Below are 14,201 nucleotides of genomic sequence, written 5' to 3' on the forward strand. Positions count from 1 at the left end.
AATCTTTAATCAAATTCATGGTCCAAATGTTGGACAGCCATTGAATTAGACATTTATGCCCAACTGTGTTGTTTACTGTAATCTGTGATATAGGTTTAAATGATTTCAAATAAGTGCTAACTGATCTAAAGTAATCTGACTTCAAATTTATAACAAATACTTCAAGTTTATAATTATCTTTCAAATATGTTGTGGATTTTTTATGATTTGTTTTTTTTTTAATTAATTATATCATTGGTTTTTTTTCAACTCTACAAGATACAAGATGATAAGAGAATGAAACTTTAATTTGGAAAAAAATACACAAAAAGTGGTGTAAAAACTGAATTAAAACAATCCTGATTTCTTAATGGCTGTTGTTGGTTGTTGGTTTTTGTTTTTGTTGTTGTTTGGTTCATATCTTATTGACATTTACCCAATGCCCTTTTACTCTTTTGAGCTTTTTTTTTTTAATCAAGTTTAAGTTTTTAGATAGCTTAAAATTAGGCAATCTCAAAACTATTTTCTGCTTTTAAGTTTGCTTTGGAACCCTTTAAAAATTAATATATGAATTGTAAAGTTATTGGAAAGATATGGTGGTTTCAAATGTTGCCTTCTGAAAATACAGGGTGTTGCGCTTTTCTTTATTTAGTCCATGTGTACACTTGTTCAAAAGTTAGTTGATGTCTGCTGTAAAGATAATTTGATGATGCTGTTGTTTATTTTCTGTAGGTTTTTGCTCACCTAATAGTACTTTTGACAATTTGGTGTTTTCAAAAGAAAGTTGCTACAAAGAAATCATAGAAGTGACGTTTAGTTGTTTTCATGCTCATCCTTTGTCCTCTGGAGACGATCATACTACAAAGTAAAGTAACTCATACAGTCACTTGGTCACAGAATCAAGAAGTTTTTATACATTTTTTTTCAGTTGTGCAATTTACCATAAAGTAAAGAACATGGATAGATTTGTCTGCATTAAATTCCATCCACTGACTTTAAAAAATGTGATCTTGTTGAATATTGTTATTTGATGCAAAGACAATAAATCACTGTTTTATAATGTTTTTTTGGTTTATTTATCTGTACAGTGGAACTTGTCTAATCTGACATGCTGGGGACCAGAAAAAAAATGTCAGATTAAACAAGTTGTTGGAATACTCAGGTTTTTCTGTAGGGATAGGCCTATTTTGGGACCATGAAAAATGTGTTGGTTAAAGTAGGATGTTGGAATACTCAGGTGTCGGATTAGGCAGGTTACACTGTATATAGTTTACTGGAAATGCATTAAACTACAAGATCAAACAGTTAAAATAGCTATTGGGAGAATATGTAAAAGGTTATTTTCCATAGGCGGATCCAGGGGGGGGCCTGGGGGGCCGGGCCCCCCCTTTCGTGGGAAAAATTTGGTTGATTATATAGGGAATCATTGAAGCATGACTTGAGCGGCCCCCCCTCCCCCTTTAGGAAAAGTTCTGGATCCGCCACTGTTTTCAGCTGCATGGTCAACAGAATTTCAAGTTCTGATGACTCAGAGAAATACAAAACAATAAGATTCTAACTGAATGAACCAGATTCCAATTAGCAGAATAGGCAACACTATATATAAACAGCTATAGGTCAAATAGTCAAAACAAAACTACTGACAAAATGATACCAAATGTAAAAAGAAAGTTGAGCTGCTACATTTTTTGTACCAATGAAAAGATTTTCTACTATCTAGTCAAATGATCAGATTATTGGTAAAATAAAAATAATCATAGTACAGTTTACAATCAAAATGAGTCAGAATCTCAGGCTCGAAAATATAAATAACAAGATACTGAATTATATGTTGTAAACTTGTTATCGATTAAGAGGGTGTCCATGGAAAAACCAGGCAGTGGATGGCACAGGACATTTTTTGTTTTCAAATTTTTTTCATGAATTTCATATCACAAGTTCATTCTTTCTCAAAGTTAAATTTTGTTTTTTTATTTACTGCAACAAATAAAGAGAAAAAAAATACATAGTAAGCACTAAATATTCAGTGAAAAGGGGAGATAACTGTTCATTTTGTACACATTTTGTTGTATTGTTAGTAAACTTTAAAATCATTTTCTGAGCCATCCACTGTTGATTCAAAAATATCTTTGACATATATATCCTTTGTATGATGTAAACATTGCTTTGGAGCCAAAAATTCAGTGGGAAAAAATTATGTTGTACCACCTATGAGGCTTGTATAGGGTATATTGGGATACGGGATATTTGCCATTTTAATTTTAGGGATATGGGATATTGATGCATTTATAAGGATATTGAATTTTTAACATGGAAAAAAATAAGTGGAATTTAAGTTAAGTTCAGAAATATTTATGTCTAACTTAATAAAATTGCCCCAAAAAGTTTAATATTAAAGGTCATTTTAGTGTTTTGTTGATTTTTATTGAGTTTATGGTCGTTTTATTTAAAAGTCATCCAAACCCAAGCGAAAAGTATTGATCTATTTTCGATATTTATATGCTCATATGTACTGATAATTTTAAAAGTATTTGTTTTGCTTTCCATACTTCGTTCCTTATTGTTAATTTTCCTTTTTTGGATGATGATGTTCCTTTGACACTATCTTACGATGTTTGTATATCACAACTCCTCCGCTACATGCCCGTGTCTGTTGTAACGTTTTGGATTTTAATGAACGAAATCTATGTATTACTGGTAAATTATTGAGTCAGGGATTTCGTTACCACAAATCACTTAAAATCTTTACTAAATTCTAGATTTGGTTTTGAAGTTTGGTTCTACCTGTAGAAAACTTATTTCAAACGGAATAGCACATCCTCATTTTTACGGAGATGTTGTTTAACGTGCCATTGGATGCTGGATGTGTAATGATTGATAATTTAGTCTCAGATGCAATACTTTTTATTCGCTGTAATTGGTTTTGAACTAGCTGTCAGTAACTGCGAGTACTCTCAGATCTGTACTTAGTGTCTTTTTGTTGATGGGATGTACAAGTACTCGGTCACGTCCACTCTCTGTTTTTGTTAGATGTATTTCTATTGTATCCATCTGATGAGTTAAGTCTTTTTCAACTGATTTGTATAGTTCGTTCTTACAATGTATGTTGTACTGTTACACCACTGTCCCAGGTTAAGGGGAGGGTTTAACATGTTTAACCTCGCCACATTCTGTATGTATGTGTCTGTCCAAAGTCAGGAGTCTTTAATTCAGTGGTTGTCGTTTGTTGCTGTATTACATATTTATTTTTTTCGTTTTTTTTATACATAAATTATGCCGTTAGTTTTCTCGTTTGAATTGTTCTACATTTGTCATTTCAGGACTTTTTATAGCTAACTATGCGGTATGAGCTTTGCTCATTGTTGAAGGTCGTACGGTGACCTATAGTTGTTAATTTCTGTGTCACATGGTCTCTTGTGAAGAGTTGTCTCATTGGCAATCATACCACATCTTTTTTTATATTATATGCTCATATGCATTGATAATTTTCTTGAAATAATCATAGATTTTTGTTAGATGTATCCATCTGATGAGTTAAGCCTTATTGTTGTCAATGTTTTTATTTATTTTGATGCTTTATATGATTACAGGATATTTTCTAGTGTTTTACCTCTTATTTTTTACGTGGCGAGGATCTTCAGAGGTCTCCACGTTTCACAGATTGCTCTGATGTGCAACGGCTGTTTTGCCATATCAAAAAGTAGATATTTTGCCGTATAAACTATGTTTATAATAACGAATAATTACTAAATAATCAATGTAAATTAATATATTTTCTTTCTATTACTGGTGTTATGAGGAAGGAAATTAAAAAAAAGTAACAAAAATATTGGGATCTATGTAATTCATAAAGTTCAAGATCACAGAGTCAAATGTTGTGTTATTTCTTTGCAAATCAAGGCTGTGCAAATTTTGCCTGCTGTAAAAATATTGCAACAGCTAGGTGTAATGTAGGTACATTTTATACATTAGCAGAAAGCTTCCTTGTGTTCAATTTTGAGTTATTGAACTTGCATGCTGAATATCCACTTTTTGATATGGACGTGCTCTGACGTCCCACAGTCTCAGCTTGTATGGCAAAACAGCCGTTGGATGTCAGAACAATCTCGGACAAGAGACAGGGTTGAGTCCTTCTGTTCTTTCCAACATAGGTTAACGTGTAGGATGAAGTTTCTTATCAATGAAAGAAGAATGCTATCAAAATGAAATTTTACAGTCATATGCATCACGGTTTGAACAATTAAAAAAAAAGTCTGAAATTAGACCCCTTAAACTAAATTTATCGTTTAAGATCACATAAAAAGAGATTGTAGTTACGTTCGTTATACAAGGTTCTAAGATGGAACACTTCACCTTTTGGACACATATATTCTTATTTAACACTGAAAGTATGCACTGTAAATTTCCTTTAACACAGTTTGTTTTCCCAGTCAAAATGGTTGACGTTGTGATGATGAGGAAAAAAATGGGCTTGGGAATGAATTTATAATGTTTTTTTGGGATATTTCAAAATAGTTTTAGGGATATGGGATATTTGTAAAAAATATTTATTGGGATATTAGGGGTATATATTATAGGGATACGGGATATTGGGATAAAAACTTATTGGGATATGGGATATTGATACCCCCCCTAAACAAGCCTCACCTATATCATAGGATTTGCCTGATATTTACTTGGACAGCCACTTAAATCTTGGCATTTATTTCTGAATTTTCAACATTCTGTTGATGCCTGTTTGGTTATACTGCTCTGTGTTTTGTTCCCAATGTTACTCAAAGCATTCTTATAAAGGTTAACACCCAAATACTGGCACTAAATGCGGAAAATGTTATATATCTTTAATATTTGATTTAAAAAAAAATATATAAGATGCCAAGCAGACAATTATTAATCAGAAGTAGAGCAATTACAACAAAGTCCACAAAAAAAAGAGCGCGAGATAAATCATGATCAACTCTTAACTCAATAAAACCCACCAGGATGATCTCATGTGCTCAATAAAGGTAAAATCAGATGATATATCGGATGTCCTATAAAATTGGATTGGTTGTTGTCTCTTATCTAACTAAAAATGTATCTACTAGGTACTTGTAAGTTGTAAAATCTCTACAAATACTTAGTCTAGTACACTGTAGATGTCTGGTATGTATATTTTATCCCAAAAATGTTACATTCTGCAAAGACAATTGTGGGCATTTCTTTCTTCTGTAGGCTCTGATCTTCCGTTACATTGTTGATTCTATTTAAAGTATGAAGCACTAGATATACCTCTCACTCACTCACTCATCCTCTTCGTGTCTATCAGCACATACTGCCTCAACCAGTACTCGCCACATTTTCCTCAGTTTATTTTGCCTTCTCAATCTCCTTCCAGGTTTTTCCAAGGTCTCGCACCTCCGTTTTTACCCTTCTACGCTAGGTCTCTTTTTGCCTCCCTCTATCATCAGATGTCCTTAGCAAAGCGAGCTTTGTGATATCCCCATTTCCTTTACCTAATACATGACAATCCAACATCTCTGGTATCCTTTATTTGAAGTTTAGAGGAATGAACGCATGTACTGCCAAAATAGTCTCAATTTGAGATCTTTTCATTAATGTTTATAGATATGTGCCACAGCATTCCAAAAAGATTATTCTTGTTCAAAATGTCGGATACGAAAATGCTGAGGAAAAATGTTACTGTGTTGAAAATATCTTTTGAAACTAGGTTAGAATTTAGGTCGTGTTTTATGTTTCTAACATCACAACTAACAACTGAGTGCCTCTTGACAAATATCGATTGTCATTAATACAAAGTCATGTAATTGCAATCATTGAATAACTAATTGTTGAGGCTAGTTGTAAGTTATACCGAAATAATTCATATTAATGAATATAAAATTATTTTTGTATGATGACTGTGAGATACTCATATCATTGTAAAAGGGTTTAAAATTAAGTGCTGGTAAACTATTCTTATCGGTTGATGTATTCATGCCAGTGTCTCTTATGGGCAAATTATGTCATCATTATAAGATTGAATAAGTAAAATACAATGATTTAACTTACAGTGAAGATGACACAAGGACGTGTATAGTCGATGATAATAACTAATGGGTGAAATCCAAGCATACAAAGCTAACACAATTCTTTTCATGTAATATTTTATGTTGGACGATGTCATGGAGCTCATGATATCAACTTGAAATTGTAAGTGCTTTCTTTGAGATTTTCTTGGCTCGCAGTTATACAATATGTTCTAGGAAGAGAGAAGGCGTAATATTAAATTATTTGCTAACTCCATAACGTGTAACGTTTTGTCTTGTTTATGTGAGCTGACACTACTTTAACACAAAAGTTTTGTTTTATTAGTCTGGCGTGATCCTGAATGTTCTATGTCTTGTTTTAATTTGTTTTCTCGTTTTGACTCGCGGTTTCAGTTTGAAAATACAATGTATCTGAATCTTATCCTTTGTTTTTATTTCGGACTAATAGTACTATTAACCTCTAATGACCTATATCTCAAAAGTGGTATTTCTGTAAATGTTAAAGAGACTAGATAAACAATGCCAAATTGTGACATTTTGACTGAGTGTGGACTAACATGTTCAATCAACTCCCTCATATATTTCTAGTTACTTTGATGTGTCGCTTCTGAATAGATTCAAGAGATTTGAACATCGTCGTCGTCTCTCTCGAGCTCGAGCTCGACTCTAAATCTCCTACCGATAGTGCGAGTACCGCATGGTTAATGTAGTTGATGTCGTTTAACAACCCCGTAGAAGTAGTACCAAAGGTGCTTTGTTCAGACTTGACTTAATTTTTTTCTCTCTTACGTTGGTCCCCATATCAATTATTACATGTATACATTATATATATAAATGTAGTATTTGTCAAATATTTTCATATTGATAGGATACCAATATATATAGATATGCCCATTATTCATGTCCATTAAAGCTAGATTAAAATTTTTACTTTATCATTTTTTTATGTTTGGTTAATTAAATCTGTTAAACAAATATTTAAACTTTGTCTAAAAACTTAGACCGAGGAACGATATACCTTTTATACCATGACAAGTTAAAGCTTTAGTGTATATAGTGAATGGAGTTTATAAACTTACAATCGTTTAAGGAGAATTCTGAATGGTAGATGACGCATTGAACTGTTGTAGAGAATGAAAACCAGGCTCAACCCCAGACTATATGTGACATTTGCTCTGTGCGCTGATATGAAATCGTTAGATCGACAACCCAGTTCTTTGTAGATTTTACAACTTGATGATATTGCCATCATTAAATTTTACTTAATCTCAGTTCTTGTTAAACCGATATTGCACGATTTAAACAAAAAAAAAGTAAAATAACTCTGATGAAATTTCAAAAATGGAAAACATTCAAGTACCTATATAACATCGCCTTATAAATTGTATAAACGTTTGCCAAAAGATCCAGTCCGAGACGTACTATTTTTGTTACTGATACAGCTACTTACCCACAGTACTGGTGGAATTACTGGAATCACCATCAATCATCCGAGGTCATAACCATGCATCCACCATCATGTGTCTCGACGTAGCGTTGTACACTCGGGATGGAGGTCCCCGGTGGTGATCAATCAATGGGCATTGGTGGTGGGTGTCCAGCTCACTTAACTGTATATATTCGTCTTCTAGCAAAATGCTTTCTCTGCAATATGATCAACAGGAAAGTTTCATGTCAACCATTCTCTATGTCTGCTCTCTTCCAATAGTCCATCATGCTTTGTCCTCTTTCTTTCATTGACGTCACCACACCTCCTTTCCAAGGAAATTGTTGGCTCTATAATTGCTACTTTCCTACTGCATGAAGACCAGTCAACCATACCAGGCCTTATGTAACTGTTAGTTGAGACAATATCAGATAATTCCAGCTAATTTCCTAGATCTCTATCCAAATGCCGATCACTTGTCTGGTTTAACATTCCTGGCGTATTTTGTTAATTTTTCTCGCATCGTTCCCCCTCACAAACTGGATCTTGATATGTTTATTTCGTAGGTGTTTTGCTTCTTTCCTCTGATCCGCTATCACTTCAGCAAATTCCCGGGATGCTTGATTTAGTCGCTATGTATATTCCCCCGTGTTAGATATTGCAGTCTGAAAGTGCATGTTGTACTCTTTATCCGCACAGGGAATAATCTTGTGTTTCTGAAAGTTTTAAACTATGCAGATTTGAAGGTGTTGGTAACACATCATACACTGAAGGAATTGAAGTTGTAATTGAGGATATAATAAAGGACTAATAGGTTTATGTAAAGGACTTAATACGTTCACTCGGATCGTAACTTAGTCTACGGAATCAGTAAACAACATTACCGTAACAATCAGGATGTGATATCCCGTTTGCAAGCAGTTTCCTACAGGTACAGCAAAACCAAATCTTTGTATCCATGGAAAAATTAAGTAAAGGTTTTCAAGTTACTTCTGGTTAACGAATATATATGGTAATGGTTTATGATTATTGAACAGCGTTATTCTTCTATTGCCTTTATATATTAGAGAATTGCATTTGATCAAAAATAGTAAAAATGTATTGTTGAAAATTAGTGTAGATCAAACTCACCCTGAAGAAATGTGAGCAAAACTACAGATAATGTCCAAAATCATAAACAACGCTCGTAGATATAGGCTACAGATTGCAACCATAATCTTAGCTTGTGCGCCAATATTAGAGGAGACAGGATTTGCAAAGAGAAAACACATCAGACTGCAAATTTTTGCCATCGATACAACGATACACGATTCCTTAAGATTGAGAATTGAAGATACTAACGAAGTTGTCTAATATCTCAAATAAAAGGGGGGAACAACAATTCGAAACTGACCAGTGATTAAGTGTATTTCTATAAAGAGATCCACGCTGGCTTGTAAAGTTCATAAAAAATACTAGTAGCAAAGCACTGAAAATGACAGCGGTCTCCTCTTTTAACAAGTATAGCTGACTACAAGTATGCAGTATGGGCTTTGTTCGTTGTTGAAGACCGTACGGTGGCCTATAGTTGTTAATTTCTGTGTCATTTTGGTCTTTTGTGGAGATTTGTCTCATTGGCAATCAAATCACATCTTCTTTTTAATATATCAAGTTCAAAGTTGTTTGTTTTTGTCATATCATAACCTTAATATGACTGAAAGAGTGAACTTCATGCTACAAATATAAAAAAAAAAGAAGATGTGGTATGATTGTCAATGAGACAACTCTCCACAGGAGACCAAAATAACACAGAAATTAACAACAATATGTCACCGTACGGCCTTCAACAATAAGCAAAGCCCATACCGCATAGTCAGCTATAAGAGGCCCCGAAATGACAATGTAAAACAATTCAAACGAGAAAACTAACTGCCTAATTAATGTAAGTTTATTTTAGTAGTATCATTGAGTGAATAACACCTTCGCCCTCTAAAGCAATGTACAGGGGACATAACTTAACCTGGTTATAAGGACAGCCACACAGATGGTGCACACAACTTTGACAGGAGAGAAAGCAGATGCTAAATGCCATTGTGAAAAGATCTTCAAGAACCAAATAGGCATAAAGATTCACTATTGTCAATGTCTTGATGCAGTCGAGGAATTTTCAAAGAGCAGAGCACAGATTTATCTGGTGATATTATACGTAGGAGAATCCTATCAAGGACACAAACCATAGTTCAAGGAATCTCTCATCAGCAGAATCATCCCACGACAGCAGCCAAAGCTTGACGAGCACATTACACAGCAAAGACAAAAGAGACTTCACTCCGGAAAGAACGGATAGCATGGCAAAAGATGAACGGTGAAACCAAAAGGATAGATCTGAACGATTATTAGGAGTAATTCTGGAAACATTACTTTCAGGATGTGTTAGAACGAGGATAGAAACACTGCCTTCTCTAGTATATAGCATCAGGAAAGTGATATTTGGTGTTGATGAGAGGAAAGAAGGGAGTCACATCAAGCCAAAACCTAACGGGAGAGAATACAAAATTAATCATCTAGGGAAGACGCGCAAATAACTAAACAGTCGACACAAGAGACGCATTGAGATAAAACAGTCAGGAAAACCTGCCTACATACAGTATTAGAAATTAGTCGAGAAGAACTAGAAGGACAGAACAACTAGTAATAAGAAGAAAGCGAAAAAATCATCAAGAATCCACATAAATACACAAAAAACACTATTGGGTGAAAAGAACAGGAATTCTGCATTGTAGTAAGGAAGAAGTCGAAAAGTATCTGCATGAAACACACTCAGCCAAAGAGAGAGAGAGGTACCTTTGCGATATTGCCTACGAGTGGAAAAAAAGACCAATCAAAACGGCAAGAACAGGATTAGCACCAGGATACAGTGGTGTACCATACAAAGTCTACAATAAGTGTCGAAACTAGGGCAGCTGTTCCGTACAAAATGGAAAAGGGGACCATTCCAGACAGCTGACAAAATGCAGAAGGGTGCTTTTTGCCAAAGGAAAAGGATTCAAAATACAATTTTACTGCTGAGCATAGAGGGGAAAATATACTTCTTGGTATTGGCAAACAGGATGACAAAGTATATGGTAGATAATGGTTACATCGATACAGCTATGCAGAAAGGAGGCATTGTAGGGTTTTCAGGGGGTAAAACATACTTGCGTTTTGAGAAAACTAATACATGAAGCGATGACTGGAAAAAATAATTTGGCATTTGTATGGTTAGACCTGGCAAATGCATATGGTTCAGAACCATATAAGTTGATAGAGGTGGCAATTGGGATCCAATGGGTCACTACCACATTCCAGATCACATCAGAAAGACAGTTCAAAATTACTTTGGTGGAATACAGCTGTCATTTACTGTAGATAAAATGACAACATTATGGCAGAGCAGAAGCTAGAAAAGAAAATAGTTAAAGGAGGCATTGTAGGGTTTTCAGGGGGTAAAACATACTTGCGTTTTGAGAAAACTAATACATGAAGCTAGAAAAGAAAATAGTTACAGGTTGTACCATAAAAAGAAAAATAACAAAAATACCGAACTTCAAGGAAATTTCAAAACGGAAAGTCCCTAATATATATTTTTTATATTTACAAAGAAACTACCCCTTTACACCGGAGACACTCGCAGGGACGGTTTCTACAAATGCGTCTAAGAATATATACAATGAATAATGTATAATGAAATAAAATACACATAGGACAATGTCAAAGTTATTTTTTTTTTAAACAAGTCAACATTCATGGAAAACATAACAAGCATTACATATAAATATATAAAATCTCAACATTTAGAGAACACATCAATTAAGTTGCACACGTAAATCATAGTTAGCTTGGGCAAAATTGAAAGCTCAAACACATCAAACGAATGGATAACAACTGTTATACTATTCGATATGAGCATAAATATCACCATGAAGGCAGCTGAAAGAGAATGAATGACCTTACAGTTATAAAGTAATCACATATTCAAGCAAGATGGATACTTTTAACACTGGAAAAGGTACTAGTAGTCTTGTGGGTCAGGATGAAATGTAAGCCAAGGAAGTCAAGATCAATAATACTCAGAAAGGGTCAGACTACAACAACATTCAAGGATAAGGTCCAAGGGGATACAAATACCAGAAATCCCTATTAAATGCCTTGGAAATTGTTTGCTTGGAAATTGGTTTGATGAAACCCTAAAAGACGATACCAATGTAAGACAGTACAAACACAGGTTGCAGAATGGCTTAAGAAGGTAGACAAGAGTGAATTGTCTGGGAAGTTTAGGGCTTTGATATACCAACAGTCGAAGCTAGCTAACATTAAAAAATAAACAGTCATTTCAGAAGACTAGGAGTACCAGCGAGTTTTGCAGCCATATAGGTCTTTACAGTCGATCTTTAAAAAATTCAGATACCTTTACCATAACTTTGGATGAATACAAGGTATTAAAAAGCAGATTTGTTATGACTCGCAGCGACTCAAAGGATAGCAAGATCAGTAAGACTGGAATCCAGACGCGTACTGGGCAAAAATGGTCAACGAGAACTGCAGTTGACCAGGCAGAGCGTATTCTTCATCATAGGGATCAACACCTGTACTGGTAGACAGGACTTAAGAATGACACATTTTCCCCGAGGGTATCACCAGCCGAGTATTCAGCACTTCGGTGTTGACATGAATATCAATTATATGGTCATTTTAATAAATTTTCTTAAAACTGAGGAATAGATTACCTTAGCTGTATTTGGCAAAACTTTTTGGAATTTAGGGTCCTCAATGCTCTTCAACTTTGTACTTGCTTGACTTTATAAATATTTTGATAAGAGCGTCACTGATGAGTCTTATGTAGACGAAACGCGCGTCTGGCGTATTAAATTATAATTCTGGTACCTTTGATAACTAATTCCAACAGTGGTCAAAGGCAACACAAAAAGAGGAGAACAGCATGGTACAGTCAGAAAAAAAGACAAGAAGAAGAAAGACAAAGAAGGACAAAAGCAGAAGAGCTCAGCCGTCAAGGAGCATGGATGGAGTTGAATTTGCCAGGAAGGAAGATCACATGGGCAGAGTTATTGAGGATTGAACCATTCATAATTTCATTCATGATTATGTCAGTCTACGATACACTACCTTTCTATTTAAACTTACATCAGTTGTGACTGATAAAAGAACCAGGCTGCGAGTTATGTGGAGAAAGAGGTACGATGTCACACTTACTTTCAGGCTGTAAGGTTGCGCTGACAAAGAAAATATATCGATGGCGTGACAAGGTTCTAAAACATCTGACAGAGATCCTTGATGTTGTGTTTCTTTTGTGTCTAGTTCTCCTCTTATATATATATTTGATGTGTTTCCCTCACATTTTTTTTTTCTCAATCGATTTATGTATTTCGAACAGGGTATACTGCTGCCTTTTTTGATAGAAGGAATCAGACCAAAAACAACAGAGGCTAAGCAGATCTGATTAGTTTGAGAGGAAGATACTGGTCATGCAACAAAGTCACAACAACACTTCATCTTGGACAAGGGCTGTGAATGAAACATCAGGGCTGGCATTGGGAAGAAGTTTTTGATTCCTGAATGTGTATAGACAATCTTACGCCCCGATATTGTAGTTTGATCACTGCAGGAGTTAAAGATGACAATAGCAGCAAAATTAACAGATCCTTTAGAAGAGACATATCATACCAGCGGAAGAAGGAGACTATCCAGATATCTGATGACAACATATAGAGAGAGATGTTGGAAAGCGTGGCTGTTCCCAGTAGAATAAGCCTGCCGAGGATTACCTGCACGGTTAGTATGGGAAATGCTACAGTCAATGGAAATACATTGTATTTGTAAAAGCAAGGAAAACAGACAGCTAATGGAAGTAGCAGAATGTTCATCTTGTTGGTTATGGCGTCGCAGAGATGATTTAAGCTGGAAGCTGAGTGCTAATGAGTAGAGGTTTTGCCACCTCTACTGACCCGCTGACCGGAGGATTTAATGGTACAGTGTCGAAACATCTGGTGAAGGTGGGAACCATCTGAATTCACCAAAGTATCGTCAGAGATCGACAGCGATGAGGGAAGATAGGCGTCAAAAGAATATGACTATAGAAAGAAGAATACCACTATCTACAAGTAAAATAAATATTAAATTAGCTAAATATTGTTCTGGGGTTTCATATTTCATAGGTATATTTATAGCAAATAAGATGAAACTGCATATTTCAATAGAAGTGTCAAGAAAGGAATTTTCTCTCAGAAGACGAAGGTTTTTTCAGGGGTAAATATTACAATGGGTGATGGTCAGATAAACGATTAAAGGTCCTTAGAGTGTACAATTTGTGTTTAGCTTTTACGTCTTCTTCAGTTTGGGTGAGATATATTTTTGTTAACTTAGATTCCATCTTTAACATTAAATGACAAATATGTTCTTCAAATTCTAAATGTGTGTATTCGAATATTTACCGATAATGTACACGTATATTCAGATCATTTATACCTTGAATAGATTGGTTCCACTATCGTTTTCAGTTGTGGAAATGTCTTTAGGAAGATACCATGGAATTCTTACCAGTATCTTTGATGCAAGTTATCATTGTTTAACCTTGATACATGAATAAATAGCATCGTTCCCAGTCGTCTATGACTTTATAATATTTAGGTCGGTGATCAAGAAGAAAGCGGACTTGTTTGATTTAAAATATATCATTCATGATAAAGAAACAATTTTACTCAGGTTGCACATAAAACTTTGTGGGAGACTTA

The sequence above is a fragment of the Mytilus galloprovincialis genome, chromosome 2 (genome assembly GCF_965363235.1).
Source record: "Mytilus galloprovincialis chromosome 2, xbMytGall1.hap1.1, whole genome shotgun sequence".
Classification (NCBI taxonomy): Eukaryota; Metazoa; Mollusca; class Bivalvia; order Mytilida; family Mytilidae; genus Mytilus; species Mytilus galloprovincialis.